Source organism: Somniosus microcephalus, chromosome 14, assembly GCF_052327205.1.
Source record: "Somniosus microcephalus isolate GS21.2 chromosome 14, FLI_Smic_1.0, whole genome shotgun sequence".
NCBI lineage: Eukaryota > Metazoa > Chordata > Chondrichthyes > Squaliformes > Somniosidae > Somniosus > Somniosus microcephalus.
The window spans coordinates 109,196,406-109,219,837 of record NC_141000.1 but is presented as its reverse complement, the minus strand read 5'-3'; the positions used below and the strand labels follow the sequence as shown (position 1 = coordinate 109,219,837).

At 44.7% G+C, this 23,432-nt stretch overlaps 1 protein-coding gene and 1 long non-coding RNA gene across 3 annotated transcripts in view; one reads left to right on the top strand and one right to left on the bottom strand.

Annotated features, from left to right (window-relative positions):
* Window positions 1–17,393, bottom strand: part of LOC147107832 (transcriptional regulator Erg) — a 334,827-nt gene extending 317,434 nt beyond the window's left edge. Inside the window, exon 1 of one of the 2 annotated variants that reach the window (XM_086007174.1) lies at window positions 16,988–17,393. The gene's annotated coding sequence lies outside the window, so the exon portion shown is untranslated. The remainder of the gene's footprint in view (window positions 1–16,987) is intronic. The other variant, XM_086007176.1, reaches the window with a different exon arrangement.
* LOC147107831 (uncharacterized) overlaps window positions 10,708–23,432 on the top strand; it is a 72,750-nt gene continuing 60,025 nt past the window's right edge. Inside the window, exons 1-3 of the long non-coding RNA XR_015080893.1 lie at window positions 10,708–11,069; window positions 15,070–15,209; window positions 20,438–20,551. This is a non-coding gene — a long non-coding RNA (uncharacterized LOC147107831). The remainder of the gene's footprint in view (window positions 11,070–15,069; window positions 15,210–20,437; window positions 20,552–23,432) is intronic.

Sequence of the window (23,432 nt, the reverse complement as noted above, 5' to 3'; positions counted from 1 at the left end):
AAAGTCTCCTTCTGAGTCTTGGAATCTTGGTGAATAAAGTTTTTATTTGTTATTGGTATTTATTAGTTTAGTGTGTCAGCCATGACTCAGTTGGGAGCACTCTTGCCTCTGAGTCAGAAGGTTGTGGGTTCAAGTTCCACTCCAGAGACTTGAGCACATAAATCTAGGCTGACACTGCCAGTGCAGTGCTGAGGGAGTGCCGCACTGTCAGAGGTGCCGTCTTTCAGATGAGATGTTAAACCGAGGCCCCGTCTGCTCTCTCAGGTGGACGTAAAAGAACCCATGGCACTATTTCGAAGAAGAGCAGGGAAGTTATCCCCGGTGTCCTGGCCAATATTTATCCCTCAATCAACATCACTAAAACAGATTATCTGGCCATTATCACATTGTTGTTTGTGGGAGCTTGCTGTGCGCAAATTGGCTGCTCCATTTCCTACATTACAACAGTGACTTCAAAAAAGTATTTCATTGACTGTAAAGCACTTTGGGATGTCTGGTGGTCATGAAAAGTGCTATATAAATGCAAGTCTTTTTTAATTTAATATTTAGTTTATTTGTCACTTAACTATAATGTTATTTTTTTATGAATTATATCATTTATTATTTGAATAAAATTGAATTTAATTGAATTGAATTTTGTGTCATTTCCTCTTTTTTTTAGTAAAATTATAAAAAAATGTTTTGAGATTACAGTTTTATTTCTGAAACGTTCGCTAATACTACTACATACTTAAACCCAAAGAAAGGGCGCCAAAATACAAGTCTGCCCAGGGCGCCATTTTCCCGAAGGCCGGCCCTGCGAAAGGTATTCCAGCAAGAAGTCAATAATTCCAGGACAGGAGGAATAGATGGGAGAACATTGGGGAAAGAAAAGAAAAAGATCAAGTCCACACAAATATACTGCAATTAAAACTAAAGATTAAAAAAACAGAGATCCTATAGTATAATAGAACTGTTGTTCTGTGGTTAAAAGCAGAAAATGCTGGATGTGGTAAACCACTGTTTGTATTCCACTGTGTACATGCCTGGACATGCCTCGGCTGACTCCTCCCACAAGTCCTAGTATAAAGGTGACTGCTCCCCAGCCCTTTGTATTTCTGGACCGGTCGACCACTCGAGGCAGACCTTCATTCTTTTGTTAATAAAAGCCTTTAGTTACTCTCTTAACTCTCAGTCTTTTATGAGTAATTGATAGCGCATCAATTTTATTAACAAAATTTTTATAATGGAGAAGATCCTCACACCAGCATGCCTGGACTTAGATCATCGGGAGGCGGACTCATCCACCAAGTTTACTCACTGGCTTAAGTGTTTCGAAAAATTCCTGACCGCCTCCGCAGCAATCAAATTGGACGAGGACAAACTGGATGTCCTGACCTCCAAAGTGAACCACCGAGTGTACTCGGTCATCCAAGACGCGACCTCGTACGCGGACGCTATCAAGCTCCTCAAGGACCAGTACACGCACCCAGTGAACGAAGTGTACGCCAGGCACCTTCTGGGGAGTCGTAAACAACAACCTGGGGAATCGACCGTGGAATACCTTCAGGCACTGTCTGTGCTTGGCCGGGCCTGTGGTTGTAAGGATGTAAAGGCCGCCGTGTACACAGAGGAACTTATCCGGGACGCTTTTGTAGCGGGCCACAGATCCAATTACACCCGACAGCGACTGTTGGAGCAGAGTGACCTCGACCTCAACAAGGCCTCTGAACTCGCACTATCATTGGATGCAGCCTACCGGGGCATGGATGCCTACTCCTCTGCACCGTGGACGCCGTGGGGAATGACAGCCTGGGACACGGTAGGACCGCCTCATAGCACCGTGCCACCCCAGCCACACCCCAGCAACAGCCCAACTACCGCAGCAGTGTCCCAAGGCCAGACAGCAGTGCCCCAAGGCCAGAAATGCTACTTCTGTGGCCAGGCAAAACACCCCAGAGCGCGCTGCCCGGCGAAAAACGCGATCTGCTCGGGCTGCGGGAAGAAGGGACACTATGCTAATGTCTGCAGGGCCAAAGCCACCCCGAACCCCAGCAGCACCACGTGTGGGCCATGCGGGCCGCCATCTTGGGCCTCCCCGGCCATGTGCGAACCACCGGTACAGCAGCCATTTTGGACGCCTCCAGCCACATGGGGATCATGGACGCCGCCATCTTGGATGACAGCCGGAACGCAGCAGGCCCCCAACACCGCCTCATCTGATACCCGCAGCGACACACCGACCCCTACGCTGGCATCCGTTACACTGGACCAAGCGAGACCGCACCAGCTGGCCAGTTCCACAATGGACATTAAGGTAAATGGCCATGATACAATCTGCCTTTTTGACTCTGGGAGCACGGAGAGCTTCATCCACCCTGACACGGTGCGGCGTTGCTCTCTCCCAGTCCTGCCTGCGCACCAGCGGATTTCTATGGCCTCCGAGTCCCAGTCGGCGGACATCGGCAGCTACTGCGTAGTGACACTCGTAGTAGACGGGACCGTGTACGATCATTTTAAACTTCTGGTCCTGCCCGACCTCTGCGCTGCCGTCCTGCTGGGGTTAGATTTTCAGTGCCACCTTAAAAGTGTTACGATGGCGTACGGTGGACCCCTACCCCCACTCACAGTCCGCAGCCAGCAGCTCCCAAATTGCCCGCCGCGCACCAGGTGCAACCTCTCCACACTCAGAGTCACCCCCCCCCCCCACTGTTTGCTAACCTCACCCCCGACTGTAAGCCCATCGCCACAAAGAGCAGGCGATACAGTGCCGGGGACAGGGTTTTCATTAAAACCGAAGTGGAGCGGCTCCTGAAGGAAGGGATTATTGAGGGCAGCACCAGCCCCTGGCGAGCCCAGGTTGTGGTCGTTAAGACCGGCGAGAAGCAGCGCCTGGTCATCGACTACAGCCAGACAATAAATCGCTACACCCTGCTGGACGCCTACCCACTCCCCCGCATAGCTGATATGGTCAACCAGATCGCGCAGTACCGCGTCTTCTCGACCATTGACCTGAAATCAGCGTACCACCAGCTCCCTATCCGCCCTGAGGACCGCCAGTATACTGCCTTTGAGGCAAATGGCCGCCTCTACCACTTCCTTAGGGTTCCCTTTGGCGTCACCAACGGGGTCTCCATCTTCCAAAGGGAGATGGACCGGATGGTAGATCAAAATGCATTGCAGGCCACTTTCCCATACCTGGACAATGTGACCATCTGTGGCCGTGACTTGCAGGACCATGACGCAAACCTCGAAAAATTCCTCCGCACCGCCCAACTCCTGAACCTGACATATAACAAGGAGAAGTGCATATTCCGCACAAACCGCCTCGCCATCCTTGGCTGTGTTGTGGAACACGGAGTCATCGGCCCCGACCCCGACCGGATGCGTCCCCTTATGGAACTCCCACTGCCCCACTGCCTCAAGGCCCTGAAGAGGTGCCTAGGGTTTTTCTCCTATTATGCCCAGTGGGTCCCCTACTATGCGGACAAGGCCCATCCGCTGATCAAGTCCACCTCTTTTCCCTTGACGGCAGAGGCCCGCTTAGCCTTCCACCGTATCAAGGAAGACATTGCCAAAGCCACCATGCACGCAGTGGACGAATCCATCCCCTTCCAGGTGGAAAGCGACGCGTCCGACTTTGCCCTGGCCGCTACCCTCAATCAGGCGGGGAGACCCGTGGCTTTCTTTTCACGAACCCTCCAAGGCCCGGAGACCAGACACTCCGCTGTTGAGAAGGAGGCCCAGGCGATTGTGGAGGCTGTGCGTCATTGGAGGCACTACCTGGCCGGAAAACGATTTACCCTGCTCACTGACCAACGTTCAGTTGCTTTCATGTTTAACAACAAGCAGAGGGGCAAAATCAAAATGACAAGATCTTGAGGTGGAGAATCGAACTTTCCACCTACAATTACGAGATCTTGTACCGACCCGGGAAGCTCAATGAACCCCCGGATGCGCTATCGCGTGGCACCTGCGCCAGCGCGCAGATCGATAGACTGCGGGCCCTCCACAATGACCTCTGCCACCCGGGGGTCACCGGGTTCTTCCACTTCATCAAGGCCCGCAACCTGCCTTACTCTATTGAGGAGGTCAGGACCATGACCAGGAACTGCCAAGTCTGCGCTGAGTGCAAACCGCACTTTTATAGACCAGACAGGGCCCACCTGATAAAAGCCACTCGCCCCTTCGAGCGCCTGAGCGTTGATTTTAAAGGGCCTCTCCCCTCCTCCGACCGCAATGTGTACTTCCTCAATATTATTGATGAGTACTCCCGTTTCCCGTTCGTCATCCCCTGCCCGGACATGACCAGTGCTACGGTCATTAAATGTCTGAACGACCTCTTCACCCTGTTCGGTTTCCCCAGCTATATCCATAGCGACCGGGGCTCATCGTTTATGAGCGATGAACTCCGTCAGTACCTGCTAACTAGGGGTATTGCCACAAGCAGGACCACCAGTTACAACCCCCGGGGGAACGGACAGGTGGAAAGAGAAAATGCGACAGTTTGGAAGGCCGCCCTGCTAGCCTTAAAGTCTAGGGGCCTTCCAACCTCCCGCTGGCAGGATGTGCTCCCCAATGCGCTCCACTCTATTCGGTCACTGCTCTGCGCTGCCACTAACGCCACCCCTCATGAGAAAATGTTTGTCTTCCCAAGGATGTCCACATCGGGGACATCGCTACCGCCATGGCTGACGTCCCCAGGGCCGGTCCTACTGAGAAGGCACGTGAGGACCCATAAAACGGACCCCCTGGTCGAGAGGGTCGACCTCCTCCACGCCAACCCCCAGTATGCTTACATTGCATACCCGGACGGGCGGGAGGACACAGTCTCCATAAGAGACCTTGCACCCTCGGGGGCCGCAGTAACCCACTACTCACTACTACCCCCCCCCACGATCCGATATCCAGCCCCAGCAGATGGCAGGCCTGGGCCCCGCGACCCGCTCGACATCTACGAGGACGACACGCCTGTGCCACAGCCCACGCAGGACTCGACGCCGGAAGCTCCACTACCCCTGCCGTCGCCGCGCCGATCACAGTGGCAGACAAGACCTCCGGAGAGACTCCAATACACTAACTTTTAATACACTTCACCCCGCCGGACTCAATTTTAAACAAGGGGTGAATGTGGTAAACCACTGTTTGTATTCCACTGTGTACATGCCTGGACATGCCTCGGCTGACTCCTCCCACAAGTCCTAGTATAAAGGTGACTGCTCCCCAGCCCTTTGTATTTCTGGACCGGTCGACCACTCGAGGCAGACCTTCATTCTTTTGTTAATAAAAGCCTTTAGTTACTCTCTTAACTCTCAGTCTTTTATGAGTAATTGATAGCGCATCAATAGTATAATAGAACTGTTGTTCTGTGGTTAAAAGCAGAAAATGCTGGAAATACTCAGCAGGTCAGGCAGCCGTTTCTCTCTCCACAGATGCTGCCTGACCTGCTGAGTGTTTCCAGCATTTTCTGTTTTTTATTTCAGATATCCAGCATCCGCAGTATTTTTTGCTTTTGTTGTTCTGTGGAAATTGAGAGAGCTCCCGCTTGCTAATGGAATTCCTTTGCTTTCTTTGGCCAGACCCTGCAGAGGATGAGAGAGAATGGTTTGGAACACCAGATCTGGCTCCAGTTCACTGCAAGGTGGGCTGTAAATGGGAGGCCAGGGACACCCCATGGGAGATCAGCTCTGTTTAGGAGCACATATCGGCGAAGAGGTAGGTGGGTCACATCTGATCGATGGACTATGTTATTAATGCCATTGTTCTAAATCATATCAGTTGATAACCTAAAGGGACCTTGAGACTGTTATTAGGCTGATGTCAGAGTATTTGTACAGAATTGCAGGAAAGTGCAACTAAATAATCAAAATCATGTGACTAGGGTGGAGGAGGAATGGTTACTGTGCGGTAATAGCCAACAATATCTTCATAAGGATCTCAGCACATCCTGATTTTTTTTTCTAATTAAATAGCGTGTAACCAGGAGTTATAAATGTTACACGTGATGCTGTCAGTTGGCTGTGAAACAATAACAATGGTTCATTCTGTGAAAGTGCTGAGGGATGTCGGTACTTTTGTGGTGTTCGACAGGATGGTACAATCTCACCGTGTTGATCTGACCCCACCTGATGCAGACGATAATGTATCAAGGTTCAAGATTGCTGCAATTCTGCACATTCAGTGGAAGTTGGTATTTATTTATCATACCATGGTGCGTGATTTGATTGCTGTTAAAGAGTTGTGGTGTCGGATGTCAGCAATACATTTCCATCATCATTACTGGTGTGGGAGCTGGAAGCTGTAGTATTCGGATTTCTGCCATGAAAATCAAACTGCACACATTTAATTTCTATCAAATTTATATTGGATAAAGAGGCTTGCAAAAAAAAAAAATGTGGCTATATAAAGTAGTTGCTTGGGGGTCTGTTACATAACTATATAAGAAGGAAACGGATAGCTCCCTAATGGCTTAGTGGATAAATGCGTTGTGTAATGTAATACTAAGTCGTGTTAGATCAGAAGGTCCCAGGTTCAACCCTTGGCATGTGCAGAGTTAGCTGTCCGCAGGTAGGATAGCAACTGCACTTCTCCAATGAACCTCAGTGTCCTTGGACTAGCAAAGAGGGAAATTAGCCAGATTACCCACTCCTGGTCACTATTGATTGACCCCTGCACATTTATGGGTGTGGGGCTCAGGTCTATCTACGAATGATGCTCACACAAGAAATATGGGCATTTGTGTGAGTTACCAAAGGGCTGAAATTGTCTATTGAACTATATACCCCAGCATGAGTTGGGGTGCCTTCAGGAGAGAAAATGGAGCAAATGTATATAGAATTTAACACTTTTCAGATAACATTACAAATATGAGTCTGTCCATTATCTGAATCTTCCGAGTGTGTTGCTCCCTTGAAGTGATTTTCCATTCTTGACTACCAAATCTCCCCTTACATTGCTCTCTGGTAGATTTAGGACTGCAGTACAGTTGTAATGTTTAACTGCTAACTTGATCTGCCCTTTTAAAGCCACTGCTCTAAATGGGAAAATTCAAGTAAATGTAGTTGGCTGTAAACTGCTATGGCCATTACAGGACAAATGTACCAACAACATCCTGGGGTGGTTGCCATTGACCAGAAACTTAACTGGACCAGCCACATAAATACTGTGGCAACAAGAGCAGGTCAGAGGCTGGGTATTCTGCAGTGAGTGTCTCACCTCCTGACTCCCCAAAGCCTTTCCACCAGCTACAAGGCACAAGTAAGGAGTGTGATGGAATACTCTCCACTTGCCTGGATGAGTGCAGCTCCAGCAACACTCAAGAAGCTCGACACCATCCAGGACAAAGCAGCCCGCTTGATTGGCACTCCATCCACCACCTTAAACATTCACTCCCTCCACCACCAGCGTACTGTGGCTGCAGTGTGTACCAGCAACTCGCCAAGGCTTCTTCGGCAGCACCTCCCAAACCCGCGACCTCTTCCACCTAGAAGGACAAGGGCAGCAGGCGCATGGGAACACAACCACCCCCAAGTTCCCCTCCAAGTCACACACCATCCTGACTTGGAAGTATATCGCCGATCCTTCATCGTCGCTGGGTCAAAATCCTAGAATTCCCTCTCTAACAGCACTGTGGGAGCACCTTCACCACACGGATTGCAGCGGTTCAAGAATGCGGCTCACCACCACCTTCTCAAGGGCAACTAGGGATGAGCAATAAATGCTGGCCTTGCCAGCGATGCCCAGATCCCATAAGTGAATTTAAAAAACTTGTAAATTTCAAGCTACTGGATAATGACTGTCTCCCTTTTTTATTAAAAATTTTTTGCATCTGTAACAACGTTTGAAGTATGATGCCTGGTATGTGTGATGCCTGGTATGTGTGATGCCTGGTATGTGTGATGTCTGGTAAGATGGCCTAGATACAAGACTTTTTTATATAAACTAGCAAATCTCCCACGGCCTTGCTCATGATTAATTCAAATAATAATTGAGCCACAAATTGCTGGAAGTGCGAGTTTTTACTGGGTGTCTGGGACCTTGGTGAACGACAGCACAAACAGTCTGTCTCATTAACTAATTACATTTAAGGATTGAGAAAGAAGCAAAGGAACGACGGAGAAGGAAATTGGGTGAATTAGAGTCAAATCAGGTACAGAAAGAGAAATAAAGAGGGAAAAATAGATTGGAGTAAGAGAAAAAAGAGACAGAAAGGAAAAGTTAAAAAAATGTAAAATTTAAAAAACCTCTCGGCACAACTTACTACCTGTAGTAGGTAATGCAAACACCGTTTCAACAGTTCGCTTTCTGGGCCTCGGAGGTTGAGTGTCATGTCAGGACCATTAATCACCACATTAACAGGGTCCTTACGCTGTGAAATAGCAGCCCTAACTTGCTGCGGCGAGTTTAATTCCTATTTACGGCACAGATCCAGCAATTTCTTGAAACCCATGGGGAGGTTGACGGCGAGCTCCCATTTTTGCCAGGCTAACAAATCGTCCAGCAATTTGTGGCAATTCGCAACTCACAGCGTATCTCTTCCTCACCACAAATTGCTGGGGTTTTTACGCACTAATAACGGTGAGTACCATGAACTCACTGTTATTTTCCCGGCAAATTCTGGGCCATTGCTTTTTTTAAAAGCAATAACACTGCCATCCTGTGGAGAAACTAAGAATAGCAGGTGTTACCAATATTACACCGTTACCCATTGATTTCAATCGACTGGTGGCGTTACCAACTCAGAGATTGCATATATATATAAATGTATTAACTTCTATTGTGATGGGAGGGTTTTCTGTTGGAGTTTGGGGCTCCTGATAATATTTTTTAATCACCGCGAACCATCACATTATGCTTGGCAGGTTATGGCACTTGGCTGTCCAACATATAACAGGAAGGGGGAGGTTTTACAGGGTTAAGATAATGAATTGGAGAAGAGAAAGCTTACTGCAAAACAAATTGTGAAGCCTTCTCATGTAACTCAAAGTGATTACTTTTGATGGAAATAATCCTGTTCTATTGAGTTATAATGTATATTGCGTCCTATAATCTGCTAGCAAAAAATGGCTCACTATCACCAGTAACGTGATACTGTACAGCATCACACTTTCTTTTTTACCCTTTCATCTGTGTCCTTCAGAACAACTTTTTTTAATCCCCACATCACCTCTCAGTAACTTAAAATTCAAAATATGCACTTATTCGACTAGTGTTTAACTGTGAAAAAATACATTTAAAGAAAGAAATGTTAAATAGAATGTATTATAAAGAATGACGTTTTGTTCAGAGGCTAATTAATCAGTGAATTGAAAGGTCTTGATGAAGTCGTAAGCTGTTCAAACAAAGTTGAAACACATTAATAATATTGTCAGAAAATGCTGGAAACACTCAGCAGGTCAGGCAGCATCTGTAGAGAGAGAAACAGAACTGACGAAGGGTCGTCGACCTGAAACATTAACTCTGTTTCTTTCTCTCTACAGATGCTGCCTGACCTGCTGAGTGTTTCCAGCATTTTCTGTTTTTATTTCAGGTTTCCAGCATCTGCAGTATTTTGCTTTTGTATTAATAATATTGTCAGTGGCCAGGAGTTTATTCTATACATTATACTTTAATGCATTTATTTAAGTTACACTTTAATGAGGCAGACTGGTACTTGATGTAAAGCACTGATGTAAGTCAAGCACATTATTGGTGTGACAAGTCACTGAGTTCTGAGACATGTCAAATCAGTAGCATTTTTTAATTATTCTTTTTTACTTTATTTTTGATTTCTGCCCCAGATCTTCCCAGTCTGGAGAGCACTCAGAAGACTTGGTCACAGACCTCTGCCAGTGCTGGGCTGAGGCCAGATTATGGAATGCGCACAATGGTTATTGCACTCTACCGTCCTCCCGCTGGGAAGCCATCTGTTTTGTGGTCTGACACTCCCCCCAACATCCTGCCAAGGTGGGGAAATTGACAAATGAGCAATTGCTGGCTTGAAATAAAAGAAAAAGAAAGAAAGACTTGCATTTCTGTAGCGCCTTTCCCGACCTCAGGGCGTCCTACAATGCTTTACAGTCAATGAAATCCTTTTGGAGTAGAGTCACTGTTGTAATATAGGAAACACAGCAGCCAATTTGTGCACAGCAAGCTCCCACAAACAGCAATGTGATAATGACCAGATAATCTGTTTTAGTGATGTTGGTTGAGGGATAAATATTGGCCAGGACACCGGGGAGAACTCCCCTGCTCTTCTTCAAATAATGGCCACGGGATCTTTTACATCCACCTGAGAGGGCAGACGGGGCCTCAATTTGACATCTCATCCAAAAGACAGCACCTCCGACAGTGCAACACTCCCTCAGTGCTGCACTGGAGTGTCAGTCTAGATTTTGTGCTCAAGTCTCTGGAGTGGCACAAACCCAGGATCTACTGGCTTAGAGACGAGTATGCTACCAACTGATCCATGGCTGACACCCAAAATGCCTCCGTGATATACAGTAACACCTATGCACTGTGTCACCATGGCACTGTCATATGACCACTTCAACAGAATAAGACCTGATAGCATGTGAGTGACAGTCATGAGGGAGCTACAAAAGTATTACATAAGTGTAGGGCAATGTTCCTGTTGAGCTGTGTGGCCGCGTGGCACTCTGCAGGTCCCGCGCAGGCCACGCACCAGCTTTTAACCGCGCATGCACGTACATTTGAATGGGCCGCGCAGCCCGTTAAACGGCCCACGCACCCAAAAAATAAATAAGAGGGAACAAGGTGTGGGGTACTGACTATGCCGCTATTCCAAAAGGAAACCCGTGTAGATTATATCCATGAAAAGGCTAGTAAGAGTTTGAGATATATGAGTATCTGAAATAGCCTGTGTGCTGGAGAATTACAGTTCTTTTACAGAATGTTGTTCACACTTTACTGGCCAGGTTTATTATCTCAGATTAACATACACCCTCATCTAGTTAGATCAGTCTAATTTAAAAGCAAGGTTTGAGGATAAGATGCAATTTCTAAGTTACAAAGATGCGCCTAGGTTGGGCTGCTTAGAGGAACTCGCATAAGAAGGAAACATTTGCAAAAATGATTTTGGAAGTTGAAAGGTGAGTCCATTCATCTTAGTTCAGTTATTTATTTCAGATAATCTGATAATTCAACACTATTTGAACTGAATTTCCACTTTGCTATGTTAGTTCCATTGCTATATCAAATTATTGGATATTTCCATTTTTACTGCAAAAAAAAACAACTTTGAGTTATCAGAAGTGGACTGTATTAGTCAAAGAGAAGAATGGAACTGTAAAGTCGTATGAGACAAGTGGTTAATATCCCATTTGCCAGTGGTTACAATACATCAATATGTTGGTGTCATAATCACTACCACTGATATGTTAAGTACTGCCTTGTCTCAAAGATTAGGAGCAATCATTATAAGTAGTTTGTTTTAATATGTTTTTAATTCGCTATTTTACGTAATATACATATAAATGTTTCATATTATTTTATAGTGTTGCAATGTGTATTGTTTTATATTCTATTTCACTCCCTGATATTTGTAGTAACCGTGAACTTTTTTATGACATTTAAAATAAACATACTTTATTATTGTGTATTCTGTTTGTTCAACGTCTGTAAGGACTTTTTAAAAATCTCCAATTTCTCCCTTCCTCTTCTGATACACTCAATGCCAAACTGGAGTTCTGGGATGCCGACAGCCCTCAGACTAACTTGACTATTTCATGCGTGGGTTGGAATGATGAAATTGCGCAAGCTATTTGATTGCATGGGGTATCATAGCCAAGCACAATCCTGAGTATGGGGATTGTTTTTAAAAAACAATTGTTTTGCTTCCTTTAATGGGAATGCTTACAAGTATACAAAATGTTTTATTAATCCCCATTATGTCGGGTGCTGCATTGGCATGCTGCAACTCACCATGTCATGGAGCAGTGGGATATAGATTTCCACCTGGGACGTCTCACGCAGTGAGTTTCTGATCTTAACTATCCCAGGCACTAAACCACTTTGCATACCTCCCAGCACCATGGCAGTGGCCATGGAGTAAATTACCTACCTCCCCACTCCATCAAGCATGGGTGCCACATGGCACAGTGTGACAAATGAGGGCAATACAAGAAAATATTTTTTTTTAACCAAAACAACATTCTTTGGGGGGAAGAAAGTATAACATCAATTGTTTGTCTCTCTCCAGAAATACTGGCTGGCATCTTGAAAAACCTTGCTACAGGGATAAAGGATTAAATTCATGGCAACAGCAACACCCCAAATGCAGCTTTAAGTTGTTTAGGTCTTTATATTAAACAGTCAAGATTTAATATAATGACCAAAGCAACCTAAAAATTATTCAAATATAGCATTGCCCAACCTACAGAGAAAGAAAATACAATACAAAATGCTGAAAAACCTCAGCAGGCCAGGCAACATCCGTGGAGAGAGAAACAGAGTTAATGTTTCAGGTCGAAGACCCTTCGTCAGAACTGAGAAAAAAGCAGGAAATGAAACAGATTAAAAAGCAAGTTTGGGGGCTGGGAAATGGGGAGGGGTTGAAAGAACAAAAGGAAAGTTCTGTGAGAGGTGAGGAGGCATTAAGAGATATTCAAGGCGAGACGAGATGGTAATAGGACAAGTAAAGAGACAAAGGATGGCTCCAGCTGAAATGTGAAATGCGCTGGCAGAGTGAGAGACAGCTGCCATGTGGGAGAGAGAAAAAAGGAAAAGGCACAAACCAAAAGTGTGGATAAAAAATATATAAAAATATGATAGGACCGAGATTATGAACTGAAATTGTTGAACTCGATATTGAGTCCGGAAGGCTGTAAAGTGCCTAATCGGAAGATGAGGTGCTGTTCCTCGAGCTTACGCTGAGCTTCCATGGAACAATGCAAGAGGCCGAGGATGGTGAGGTCCGAGTGGGAATGGAGCGGTGAATTGAAATGATAGGCGACCGGAAGCTCAGGGTCACCCTTACGGACTGAACGGAGGTGTTCCACAAAGCGATCACCCAATTTGCGTTTGGTCTCCCCAATGCAGAGGAGACCACATCGTGAGCAGCGAATACAGTATACTAGATTGCAAGAAGTACAAGTAAATCGCTGTTTCACCTGGAAGGGGTGTTTGGGGCCCTGGACAGTGGGAAGGGGGGAGGTATAAGGGCTTGCACGGGAAGATGCCGGGCAAAGCGGAAGGGGTGCTGGGGGTGATAGAGGAGTGGACTAGTGGAGGGAGCGATCCCTACGGAATGCTGAAAGGGGAGGGGAGGGGAAGATGCGTTTGGTGGTGGGATCACGTTGGAGGTGGTGGAAATGGCAGAGGATGATCTGTTGAATGTGGAGGCTGGTGGGGTGAAAGGTGAGGACAAGGGGAACCGTATTGTGGTTCCAGGAGGGAGGGGCAGGGGTGAGGGCAGAAGTGCGGGAGAAAGAAACTGCTCTTACTATTTCAGTTCATATAAGGTCATAAATATATTACAGCTACTGCGAAGGACCTCTCTGGCAGATTTGTGACACTAGTAGGAAGCAGTCACAGCCAAGCTGTTAGATATACAATATCACACTCTCAGGTGTCCCTGATATAGAAAGGAGCCAATGGCCACTGGGCTATGGAGGGAAAAAAATACCCAAAGTTCTCATTCCTAATCACTATTCCATGACCCCCCTAGCGGGAGAGTCTGGGCATTTGGGTGATGGGTGGCCTGCCAACCTGTACTGTTCAAGGTCACACATAGAGAATGACCACCTGAGCAGATACCAGAGAAAGGTCATGTTTGGAGGACCATATCCCAACAAGAGTGAACGCTTTTAACAGAGGAAGAAAAGGAAATGGAGGGAGAAAGAAACACTGAGTTAAAAAGCAAATAATTAAAATGATATATTGCATAGATGCATTCTTCCAAATGATGATGCCACATGAGATGTTTCCAACATGGAGCCAAACCTGATGATGTCATATGTCCTGGTCACCAGGGCTCCTGTGAGTCACTGGCTTTTGAATATTTGCACTACTTTGCCACATGAGTAAGTTCCCTTAATGGAACTCACCTGGATGTATTGGAGCACTGAGGCACTGGGCCTCAGAGTGGTGAGTTATGGAGATGCAATGGAACACAATGTGGGAAAGCCCACAATCCAGTTGCCCTGCAGATTTATATCTTACAGTATTCCAACATCATTAAATGAATTATCATACTGCATCCCAGTCTCCAGAGAGCATTATTCAAAATTAAAGACATTGCCATCACCCCTGTGCTCATTGATCTACATTGGCTCCCAGTCCACCAGTGCCTCAATTTTAAAATGATCATCCTTGTGTTTACATTCCTCCATGGCCTCACCCCTCCATCTCACTATAACCTCCTCCAGCCCCACAATCCTCCGAGAACTCTGCACTCCTCCAATTTTGGCTTCTTGCCCATCCCTGACTTCCTTCTCCCCACCATTGGCAGCCTTGCATTCAGCCGTCCAGGTCCTAAGCTCTGGAATTCCCTCCCTAAAACTCTCTGCCACTCCATCCTCCTTTAAGACACTGCTTAAAACCTACCTCTTTGAACAAGCTTTTGGTCACCTGACCTAAAAAATGTTGTCTTAAAATACTCCTGTGCAGCGCCTTGGGATCAAAGGTGCTATATAAATGCAGGTTGTTGTTACAGAGTGTGGAACATGAAAAAGCCCACTCAATGCTTCTCCCTCAGTGGAACATGTACCTTTTCCACTGTTGGACACTCTAATTTGTTTAATCTCCTAAGGAAATGGTCGCAGATAAAAGTTCCAAAGACTGTCACATCTAAAGTAATTGAATGAAAACTCCAGGATATCAATCTAATCTTACAGGCTACACTATCCGGCCCTGTCCAGTTGCTTTCAACAGAGGGCATGTCTAGTGTCCCAAAGTACAATAACAATAACCTATGCCTAGAACCTTCAATTCCATTCTTAATCAGATATTCAACCAGCCCCTCCTAAAAAGAGTCAATCGACCAAAAAATGAGTCACTTTTAGTATGAATCTATTTCACATCTCTATTCTGTTAATGAAACTGTGTGAAATGCCCCTTAGTCTCATGTTGCTCCATTCTTTTTCAATGCAGTAAGGACAGATCCATGCTGGAGTCACCACACCTACAGTATAAATACAATGAAAACCAAGGCGGTAGGACCCACCCTCGCCCAGAACTAATCATTAAATACGTGGATTAATAAAGGGCTGCATGCTGAATTCGCAAAACAGGTGAGAGGGGGATTTATGTCTACCAATTGCTGTATCAGGGGTTCCAAAAAAAATCTGAATTGAGTTAAAATTCCATGAAGCATTGCCCTTTTAAGCCGTCGGGGCTTTCTTGCAACTGGTAGCAATCAAGCGAGCGGCTGCAATGGACAGGAAATCTAAAATTAGTTTTTACTACCTATAATAGAAGATTTACGGTATGGTTTAATTTGTCGTCTCTGGGCTAAACTATAAGGGAGAACTAAAACAGCCGGTCCTGGACATGGGGTCCAGCCTTCTCACAGACTCACTATCAGACTCTGGCCGCTCTTGCTGGTGATCACACACACACACACACATCCTGGCTGAACACTCACTACACCAACATGTTTAGCTTTCCCCAATCTTTACTCTTTTTCAAGTTCTTTCACTTCCCTTTTCCCTCCTCGCTTTGTTATTTTAACCCAATATCAGGCTCGGCTCATTATTCTTTTTACCTGCATTTTCTTACACGAAGGGGGGAATGTGGAATGAATAAAGAGAAGGCTCTTTGACATTGTTCGTTTGGCGGTGCTATCTCGATTAAAACCCGTAAGATTCCGGGGAGCAAGAAATTGAGTGAATGATACAAGAAATGTTACTTTAACCATCGTTAACTCACTTTCATTTAACTCAATTCAACCAAAAACCTTTCTTTCCGAACTCTCAATATTTATTAGCGATTAAAATATGAAATTAATATTTTTTGAATCGGAATATAACGCCACTAAATAAAAATCGCAAACTAAAAGGCAAGTTGTGGGGCACGACATTCCCTATTTTCCGTAAACATCTGGACAGGGTAACTGGAGCAAAGGGATTAGCTCCTGACTTTTATTTTTTTTTGAAATCCCAAGGAAATGTGATCCCCAAACTAACAGAGAAATTACTTTTTAAACACGTGTCAGACACAGTTCAGACAAGGGGGGTGAGCGATTGTGTTCATCATTCGCCAGTCAGAGAGTGCAGGAAGGACAGTGTAAAAACAAAGCTGGATACTTCATATATTGATTAAAGAGGAAGGGGGGGGGGGGGTGGGTGGATGGATAGAGATAGATGGCAGCAATACAACGGTAAAGGTGTGTGAGTTTGAAGGAGGGAATTACAAAACTAGGAAAACAGCCAATTCAGGGTGAGGGACCTGGCAAAACGCATGTTAAAGGAAGAAGCTTTCTAACGGAACGAAAGGTGGACGAGGATGAGCGAGAATCTCGTAGCCTTTTAGTTTGATGCCTCGATCGGCTCTAAAGTAAATATTTAACATTGCGGCTTTAACACTTGCCCGGCAGAAAACAAAACATTTGAGGGGATAGAAGAAGCGAGATTGATCCAGCCCCTGGCTCCGAACCGCTTCTGCTGTGAAAGTATTCTCCGAATTGAGAGATTCGCCCGTCCGTTATTCGGCTCCAACAATAAACACAAACATCTTTTTTTAATTGTTGTTTCTGCCTCTTTCTTTTTAAAAAAAACACTCTTAAGACTCCAGTCAGGACATCACGTCACGACAGCGCCGATACTTTCACTTATATGGACCAACAAACATCTAACGTCTGTAGAATCTTTTTAACTCGGTCCCATTCGCTGTAAACCACAATGTGACTCAAAACCAACTTTTCTCATGCAAGTTGTAAAAAGTTAACGGTTGCTGGTCGCGTAGAGCCCGTGTTGTAATTAATGCCTATTTATTTCCTATACATGCATTTTAAAATGATAGGAACCGAGGCGGCTGTGTGCTGGGTCAGTGGCGAGCGATGCAGACTTACCGAGTCTGGAGCAGTCGGTGGCGGAGGTGCTGGTTCTGGTTCTGGTGTGAGTGCTGTGAATGGGAGACTCGGTGAATGGAATTCCTTGTTTCCCTGAAATCTCCAATCACGGATCAGTGAGAGTGCCCAGACTCCCCATACACTCTACAGCACAGCCAGACAAAAAAACAGGAGGGAGGGAGGAGAGAGAGAGAGAGCGCGTTAGACAGGAAAAGAGGGAAAGAGAGAGGACGAGTTAGACAGGAAAAGAGGGGGGAAGAGTGTGTTAGACAGGAAAGGAGAGAGAGAGAAAAAGAGTTAGACAGGAAAAGAGGGGGGGAGTGTGCTAGACAGGAAAAGAGAGAGAAAAAGAGTTAGACAGGAAAAGAGAGAATAGAAGACAAATCTGAAAGGCAGGGAGACGGAGAACGAAACCACAACAACAGTAAACTCGAAAGCGAGAGTGAGATGAGTGGGAGAGATGTAGAGAAGGAAGAGAATGGTGCGGTAACAAACCGACAAAACGGAAAACCACAAATGAATGAGAGTCGGAAGTAAATTTAGAGGAAAAGGGGGCAAAATGGGAAGAAAAAAAGACGAAAGCGGAATAAGGAAAGGGGAGGTGGAGTATAAAATATTGTCAGTTAAAGAGCGACTAACATAAATGGGCCGGAAAACAACCTAACTGAGGAAATTCATTAAAAATTAAAATGAGATCTGAACAGAGGCTTTTTTTGAATGAAATCTTTGCATCTCCATAAACAGATGTTAGCAATATTTGTTAATTGTACAATCAGCCTGCAACAGTTGTGTTTCACTGGGCGCTCTGGGGTTCCTTCAAACAGAAGTCTGATTGTGGTACCTGTGTGTTCAGTGCCTTTTTCGGCACTTTTTTCCCCTCTGCAGACGTGTTTACATTTCTGCGGTTTAGTCTATAACTTTCTCCTTTTTTTTCAGAAAGTTAGACCACGCGCATGCCCCATTCCCTGAGCTCCCAGACATTCCTGAAGTCTGCCAAAAATATATATTTTTTTAAATAAAAATTAAGTTTAAAAAAAACCCACCGACCCCCAAGACTGGGTCAGACACAGGGCTGGTATATGAGTGAAGTGTGTCGTTTCTTTTACTATCCCACCCCCAGCCCCCCTCCCCATTCCCCACGCAAAAAAGAACCTCTAGGGCTCGATTTCCTGTTTTTCAGCTAAAAAGGATCATGGGTCAAGCACTGTAGAAATTAAACAAGGTAGCGGCAATGGACAGACTAGCAATTGCGTGCAGCTAGACTATAACTTGCATTTTCCTCCCTGTATGCTCTTTTCGTCATTCTTTATCTCACGATGCATTTATCTTTTCTCAATTTCTCTCTCTCCTTTTCTTCCTTCACTGAGGGCGGCACCAGGCCAGATCTCCGTGCTACATTTGCACAACCTTAAATACAGACTACACCAGTAATTATGAAGTCCACTTTTTAAGCTGGCGGGAAAAAAAAGGATTAAGGCCTGATATATATCTATGTTTGTAGCCAACTTTAAATCTAACTGGGGAATGTTCGTTTAAATTATTATTGATAAGAAGCTCAGAACACTATGTAAACATGATGGCTGTTTCAAAAGTGACCCTAGATTTCAGTCTAGTTATTTTATATATATATAATAATACTAATAAAGGGACCTTCTGCACTCCTGTTCATGAAGGATATTACGAGGAGCTCCAATATTATAAAGACCCTTCTTTTTCGGGTTCTCCCCATGACAGCACATCAGCACGACAGGAATTTCTCGTGGAAAATTTGTCCAATCGAGCTTTTCGGATCTGCGCTCCCCCACTGCCCGCCCCAACATCACCCCCTCGACGATCGTAAATGTTCAGCGTCGAAATTTTAGGTCGTAACTTTTACTGTCAACATAGTAAACTATTTTTTAAAAGAAAAAAAAATCTTGTGTTTATATAGTGCTTTTCAGGACCTCAGGACGTCCCAAAGCGCTTTACAGACAATTAAACACCTTTGAAGTGCAGTCACTGTTGCAATGTTGAAAACACGGCAGCCAATTTGGCACAGCAAGCTCCCACAAACATCAATGAGATAATGACCAGATCATCTGTTTTTAGTGAGGATGGTTGAGGGATAACTATTGGCCAGGATACTGGGAGAATTCCCCTGCTCCTCCTGGACTATTGCCATAGGTTTTTCTTTGTCCGCCTGGGAGGACAGACACCTCAACCCAAAGACACCTGAGTGCGGCGCTTCCTCAGCCCTGCACTGCAGTGCCAGCCTAGATTTTTGTGCTCAAGTCTCTGGAGTGGGACTCGGAACCCACAACTTCTGTCTCAGAGGCGAGAATTTAAGCGAGAGCTTTAGCCAAAACGATATATGTATAAGGCTGCAAGTGAAATGATATCAAGCTATTTATATATTAAATGAAAATACTTATCTCTCGGGGTAATACAGCATTTTTGTGCCATGATGGAAAAGATATGATGATCTACTTTTACATTCCGAAGTTACAGCACGTGACATTAGTTTTACATAGTGTGTACATTTCTGTATATGTGTGTCTGCTTGTATATACATGTTTTTGGGTATATATACTTATGCATGTGTTTGTATATACATATGCACCTGTATGTTTTTGTGGCTTTGTGTATCTATGTATGTTTATATTTTTGTGTGTATTACTCTATTTGTATTTACATTGTTTATATGTGAGTTTGTGCAGAAGAGCCGTTACATATGAGAAATTGGGATGGAGTTATATTAGGGACAATTCTGATATTTAAATTAAGGAGAGAGGGACCTAACCCATGCTAAAAAAATGGGGTCCTGGTTCTCTTCCCCCTCCCGTGTTTGCACAGTTTATTTGGGTACATGTGTGTGTGGCTCAGTAGAGGCCCCATCTGCCATCTCAGGTGGACATAATAAATGGCACTCTTTTGAAGAAGAGCAGGGGAGTTCTCCCCAGTCTCCTGGCCAATATTTCATCTTCAACCAACATCACTAAAAACAGATTCTCTGGTCATTATCTCATTACTGTGTGAAGATTGGCTGCTGCATTTCCTACATTACCACAGTGACTACACTTCAAAAAGTACTTCATTGGCTGTAAAGCGCTTTGAGACATCCTGAGGTCATGAAAGGCGCTATAGAAATGCAAGTCTTTCCGTCTTGATGGTATATTTTTAGGCATATGGTATGTTTGTCTATGCATGTGGTTTGTTTTATATGCATGTGATGTGTTTGTGTATCTATGTGGTATGTTTGTTTACGTAGTATATTTTGCATGCACATGTTTTTATGCATCTGGTATGTTTGTCTTTGCATGTGGCATGTTTTGCCACACATGGTGTGTTTCTGTATGTAGCATGCTTGTGTATGTGGTACATTTTGTATAGACGTGCTATGTTTTGTCTGTACGTGGCGTGTCTCTGTGTATTTGTGTACGTTTTCTCACATTCCTGCAACTCTCACTTTAGAATATTCAACATCCAGAATTTGCAGAAAATCATTTCTACAGATGTTGTAGGATAGGGGGACAGAATCGCCGCTCAACAGCTGCGAAGGACATCCAGGAAAGCAAAGAGTTAAAGGTAATAATAATTCAGTGCGGTGCAATGTTGCTGATTACGTGAATTAGCCAAATAATTATTCGAAGTTGTTAGAGTGGAGTCGTTGTTTAAAGTTATCTGGGATAAAATCACTTCTCATTCACCATCAACTTCTGAGGCACTCTGAGTGTTATTCTTAATTCAAGATCCAATCAATTCACATCCAGAACAATCTTTTCTTTGGCAGGGAAAAAAGTGAGTGATCTTTATCAAAATGCAAAAAACGTTTCAACTTTCTGTAAAATTTATGGAGGAATTTTTTAGAAAAAGTTTTTTTCATATATTAATTTATATATACAGTACGCCTCTTGTGTAAAGACTGAAACTGAATACAGTTACTTTGAATACTCCGTTTTATAGAAGAATTATCTTTGTGTACCAGCCGAAAGGACTGGATGGAAACGCGTTGAGTGCCAGATGATCAGACGACACGTATATTGCAGAGCTCTTGGGGCAGACTGTGCGGATCTGTCACACATCTTTATGAGAAAACTTGAGGGATCGTCGGTATTTTTTTTTTCTTTAGCCATTTTATTTTCCAGTCTGTGCAGCTACAAGAGTGAGAGAAAGAGAGAGAGAGTGAAAAAAATCGCAACGTAGAGTCTAGACAGGAGAGATTCTGTCCAAATCTGGAAGCCATTCGGCCAGGCTGGGAACACTTACTGTGCATTGGAACTGCTTGGAGAAATGCAGGGCTCAAATTTCACTGGATGGCTGGGCACAAGCTCGTTCTCTCAATTAAAGATGAAAAATGGAGGGATTCGTTTTTGAAAGCGGAAAAACTGGCCATTTAACACCTTTTGTTAAAAGATAAAGTTCGTTTAACCATTTCAAAATGTTCTCTTTCAAGATTGATTATCTAACTCTATCTATCTATCTATCTATCTATCTATCTATCTATCATTTCCTACATTACAACACTTCAAGAAGTACTTCATTGGCTATAAAGCGCTTTGGGACGTCCGGTGGTCGTGAAAGGCGCTCTATAAATGCAAGTCTTTCTTTTTAACTATATATCCAACAGCAGTGACCCCTTAGAGCAACAGGGAGCTAGCAGACCAGAGTTACACTAACAACTCCGCATTGCCTTCCCGCAAGCGACAAGAGATGCCTTCACATTCGAATACCGTCTAAGCTTTAATAGGACGAAACTCCAGGGTGCGCTATTAGCACAAGAAAGCGCAATCAACACGTTCATCTGTTAATATCCTACAACACGATTTCACTTGCAAAGTGTTCACAACGCCGATGCCACCAGTTAGCTGACTGCTAACATTGGGGGGGGGGGGGGAGTTTAAACGCAAAGTCTTTAAAAGTTTCCAAGAGGTCCTAAGTCACTTTGGACAGGTTGGAGATCCGGTGTGTGAAGCCGAAGCAACGAGATACCGCCTCCTGGAGGTGACTGTCATTAGATTCGGGCAATTTCACCCCTGGGGCACACGATACCGTTTCTGCCGATAGAAAGTGGCAACCAGTTCCAATGGCGGGAAAGACTGTGGTTATCCTCCAATGTTCTGCTTCACTGTATCGCAAACATGGCAGCATATCTCTTGGGTCAGATTGGCAAGTGTCAGCTGGGGCTCAGTTGGTAGCACTGTGAGCATATAAATCTAGGCTGACACTCCAGTGGAGTGCTGCACTGTCAGAGGTGCCGTCTTTCAGATGAGATGTTAAACTGAGGCCTCATCTGCTCTCTCAGGTGGATGTAAAAGATCCCATGGCACTATTTCAAAGAAGAGCAGGGGAGTTAACCCCGGTATCCTGGCCAATATTTATCCCTCAATCAACATAACAAAAAACCTGGGTACTCACGCGTAGGCCCAATGAAAGTGCCGGTTTCGTGCATGCACGGGAAACCGGAACTTCCATTCCCTTGAAAGAAGGGGTTGACAGATGGAACGTGTGCGCCAGAGAGGCAGCGCGTGCGCATCGAACTTACTTTTTTTTGCAGATTTCTCCGGGAGGGTAAGTCTCCAGCAGTTACACTTTTAAAAAGCAGGCGCAAGGCCCGCTTTTAACAAGGTAAGTGGTGAATTAATTAAAATTAAAACATTTTTCCACAGGTTTATTATTTTTAAATACTTTAGAGAAAGGTAAGTTTATTTTTAGCCCCGTTAGAAAATGTAATTAATTTTTTCAAAAATTTAAATTATTGTTTAAAATAGTTATTTCATGTAATTTATAGTTATTTTAAAAATTTGATTTAAAAAAAAAATTATTTGAAGATTTAGTTATGTTTTGGGGCTTATAGTATTTATAGGTTTGACAGCTCTTCCTGTCAAATTTATGAATGAAGCATTCCCTGCTACCATTGGCTCTCCATGGCCCATGTGATCCCAGGGGACACTTTGAACTAACTGCGCCCCTGGGATACACAAGCACTGCACGCCGGCAGTTGGAGGAGGTCCAGGATCGGAATCCCATGCGGGCCCACAGCTCAATGGCCGGCACGCAAGGTAAGTGCAGGTTGGGGGCTTGCACCCGCGGGAAGCCCCCGACCCGAATTTCTGGGCCATTATCTGGTCATTATCACATTGCTGTTTGTGGGAGCTTGCTGTGTGCAATTTGGCTGCTGCGTTTCCTATACTACAACAGTGACTCCACTTCAAAAGTACTTAATTGGCTGTAAAGTGCTTTGAGATGTTCTGAGGTCGTGAAAGGCGCTATATAAATGCAAGTCTTTCTTTCTTATTTTCATACTCGTGAAGACAACTGGGGAAGATTCCTGACTCAGGCTGCAGTATAACACCCGGTACATGAAACTTCTGATAGCAATGGCAATGTGGGAATGGGTGACACTCTATCATACTGCTGGCCAGACAGAGTAGGGGGATAGAAAGAGGTTAGATTCTGAGTTTGCTTG